The sequence below is a fragment of the Prunus mume genome, linkage group LG2, assembly GCF_029339155.1.
Source record: "Prunus mume cultivar Tortuosa linkage group LG2, ASM2933915v1, whole genome shotgun sequence".
NCBI lineage: Eukaryota > Viridiplantae > Streptophyta > Magnoliopsida > Rosales > Rosaceae > Prunus > Prunus mume.
This window is the reverse complement of record NC_142699.1, coordinates 24,603,397-24,607,341: the sequence shown is the minus strand read 5'-3', so window position 1 is coordinate 24,607,341 and position 3,945 is coordinate 24,603,397. Positions and strand designations below refer to the sequence as shown.

The window sequence follows — 3,945 nt, the reverse complement described above, 5'->3', positions numbered from 1 at the left end:
GTGGTGATGGTTCGAAAGGGCACTAAGGGCTGACGCATATGTGTAGACTACACCAACCTCAATCGGGCCTGCCGAAGGATAGCTTCCCCTACCTCGCATCGACCAAATTAGTTGATGTCACACCGCCACGCCTCCTCACTTCATGGATGCTTACTCTGGGTACAACCAGATTTTCATGCATCATGAGGACCAAGCCCACACCTCCTTCATCACGGATCGTGGCCTTTCACTGCTACAAAGTCATGCCCTTCGCCTCAAGAACGGGCCACGACGTCGTGAAAAGATCTTCGCTCCCTAATTGGCAACACCATGGAGGTTTATGTTGATGACATGCTCGTCAAGAGTCGCACTACTGACCAGCAAATCCCCAACCTCTCAGCCATGTTCACTATTCTAAAGCAGTATAAGATGAGGCTCAACCCCACCAAGTGTGCATTTGGGGTGGCTTCAGGCAAATTTCTTGGCTTCATGATCAGCTAGAGGGGTATTGAGGCCAATCCAGAGAAGATCAAGGCAATATTGGACATGGCAATACCCAGGACGATAAAGGACATCCAGAGTCTTACCGGGCGTGTCACACCGACTGTATTCATCTCCAACAGCTGATCGCGCGCCTTCTTCAAGGCACTTAAGGGTAACAAGCGGAGTATTACTTGGACCACCGAGTGCGACAAGGCTTTCAACGAGTGAAGGAGTATATGAGCCGGGCCCTTATTGTCAACACACGAGCTCGAGACACCTCATGATCTATCTCTCCGTCTACAGCCGGGCCTGCGTGCTCATCCGCATAAAGCGCTACAGACGCCGAGGTTTTTGCCGCACTTGACATCGAGAAACCGCATTCGCCTCGGTGGTTTCGGCTCGCGCCTCGTGCCATACTTCGTGCTCATACCATTCATATCTTAACCAATCAACCACTCCGGAAGTGTTGCGGCCGAGACTTCGGGAAGCTAGTCAAGTGGGCCATTGAACTTGGCGAATTTGATATCCACTACAAACCCCGCCACCACAAAGGGCCAAGCCGTGGCGACTTTATATCCAATTCAACGAACCCATGCCGTGGCCAGTCCACAGTTACGATAGAGCCCACTCCTACCCCGAGCCAAGTCCATGTCCACAAAGAACGGCACCTGACTTGACTCACCTTATGGACCTTGTATGTGGATGGCTCTTCCAACGCACAGGAATGTGAAGCGGCCTTGTTCTCATCTCTCCGGACGAGGTTGTCCTTGAGTACGCCCTCCGCTTCAACTTCCACGCCTCCAACAATGAGGCGATACGAGGCACTCTTAGCTGGCCTTTGGTTAGCCAAGGAGATGAGCGCTGTGCAAATTCAAATTTTCAGCGACTCACAGCTCGTTGTCCACCAAGTCAACCAGGACTTCACAGCCAAGGACGTGTCCATGACAGCCTACCTCCAACATACCCGCCATTTGCTTACAACCTTCAATGCTTATGTCATAAGCCAGGTGCCGCGCTCGGAGAATAGCCATGTCGATGCCCTAGCTAGACTAGCCTCAGCCATAGAGCAGGGTATTGGCCGCAATATCCACATGGAAATCTTGGATCAGCCAAGCACACGGGCACCACTCATCTGCGCCATCGATCATAGCCCAACATGGATGGACCCCATCCTCCAATTTTTGCAGAACCAGACGCTACCCGCTGACCTTGCCGAAGCGCGGCATGTTCACTATCGCTTCCGCCCGATACCGATCTTTAATGACGCTCTTGTAAACGCTGATTCAGCTTACCCTACCTTCGGTGTTTGACCCCAAAGAGGAAGGTCACTATGTTCTCCGGGAAATCCACGAAGGCATCTGTGGTAATCATTCAGGCGCCGCTCACTAGCGCATAAGGCCATTAGGCAAGGGTACTTTTGCCCTCACTTCACACTAATGCCCAAGCATTCACCCTGCGACAAGTGTCAAGCGATTTGCCAATATCCTCAACTCCCAGCTGAACCTTTAACACCATGGTCACCTGGCCATTCGCCTGCTGGGGACTCGACTCATTGGACCTATGCCCGAGGGCAAGGGCAAGGTCAAGTACGCATCGTGGCCGTCAACTACTTCACTAAGTGGGTTGAAGCCGAGGCCCTAGCCACCATCACAGAGCTCGCATTGAGGCGTACGTTTGGCAAAGTATCGTGTGTGCCGCTTCGCATCCCCAAAACCATCGTCAAGGACAACGGCCGGCAATTTGAGAACGCAAAATTTAGGCAATTTTGTTCCAACCTCAAGATTAAACTTTGCTTCGCTTCCCAGCCCATCCCCAGTCTAATGGCCAGGTCGGCCGTGAACAAAATTATCAAGAAGACCCGAAGACCAAGCTTGACAAAGCCAAGGGTTCTGGCCGAGCTACTCCCGAAGTTCTTTGGGCCTACCGCACCACCTTCCGTACCTCAACGGGAGAAACACCATTATCTCTTTCCTTTGGTACCGAAGCCGTGGCACTAGTGGAGATTGGCCAGTCCACATACCGAACCTCCACTTATGAGGCCGAGGCCAATAACGAGCAGTTGGCCCTCAACCTCGACTTCATTGACAAGCTTCGTGACCAGTCCAACATGCGCAACGTCGCGTACAAATAGAGTATTGCCAAGTTTACTACAACTCCAGAGTTAAACCTCGAGCTTTACAACTCGGGACTGGGTCATGCGCAAGGTTTCCTTGGCCACTAAGAATCCTAATGAAGGTACCCTGGGCCCTACGTGGAAGGTCCATATGAGATCACCAAGGTTTGCCGGGACTTATCAATGCGCAGATTTCCTTGGCCACTAAGAATCCTAATGAAGGTACCTTGGGTCCTACGTGGGAAGGTCCATATGAGATCACCAAGGTTTGCCGCCCCGGGACTTATCAGCTTCGGGATCCCAAGGGCAAAACCTTGCCTCATCCTTGGAACGCTGACCATCTCAAATACTACTACAAGTAAACATACCTAGACCCTAGGACATCCTATTTTCTTATACTTCGGTCTTGAGCCTTGACTCGAACCTACCATTGTACTTTCTGCCCTTCGGCACTCATCTAATAGAAGCACCCAACTGGGCCCCATTTCTACTCATTCACACTTCAGAAGTTGGCAGAATGCATAAAGCAAAAGGATACCAGGCTATCATAAAAAATTGAGTCAATAACAGGGTCAAAAACCCAAATAAACCAGCACTACACTACTTTGGCACAAAAAGAGTAGCCAAAATAATTTGAACAGAAATACCACAATTTCGCCCACCGTGGGGCTCGAACCCACGACCACAAGGTTAAGAGCCTTGCGCTCTACCAACTGAGCTAGACGGGCCAGTTGACTTACAATTCGACCCCACTTTATATAAAATAAATAAAAGAGAAATTATTCATCACATATATACACTACACAGCAACATGGAACCAAAGAAAAAGAAAAAGCTACAAAGTAACATTATAACATAACCTAGTCTTGATTCATGCGCGATTACATGAGAGTTTCAGTCGAAGATAGAGAAATTAATGGACTCAAACTCAATACTTGGTGATCGTCCAGGATGTCCATAGAAAGGCTCCATTTGTTCCACTCCGATACCCAAAAACTCGTCGACCGGGTGGTCGTAAGTGTAATCGGTGCCGGAATCACTGGAACAGAGTGGCGGCCGAATGAAAAACCGATCAATATCCTCATCCAAAGATGGAAACGCTATTCCATCAACGTCAATGTTCTCATCAGCCTCTGTTCTTTGATGATCGAAAGTTGGAAAACTCATTGCATCCGCCATATTCATGTTCACATTAACGTTGTCCTCCTCCATCTCTGTTGTTTGAAGACGATCTACCACAGCTGGCACAACGGACATTTCGGCTGCTCTGATGACATCCAGCAAATTACTTGGGTTTGCATCCATAACACCGGAGACGACCTGCGAATGATCAAAAGGTGGTCTTGGCTTCAAGATAAGGGTGGTCCGTG

The 3,945-nt window shown here is 49.7% G+C and overlaps 1 non-coding gene across 1 annotated transcript; it reads right to left on the bottom strand.

The window, feature by feature from the left end:
- Positions 1-3,230: 3,230 nt before the first annotated feature.
- On the bottom strand, positions 3,231-3,303 carry TRNAK-CUU (transfer RNA lysine (anticodon CUU)). The gene has a single exon. It is a non-coding gene; the product is annotated as a tRNA-Lys (tRNA).
- Between the last annotated feature and the right edge of the window lie 642 nt (positions 3,304-3,945).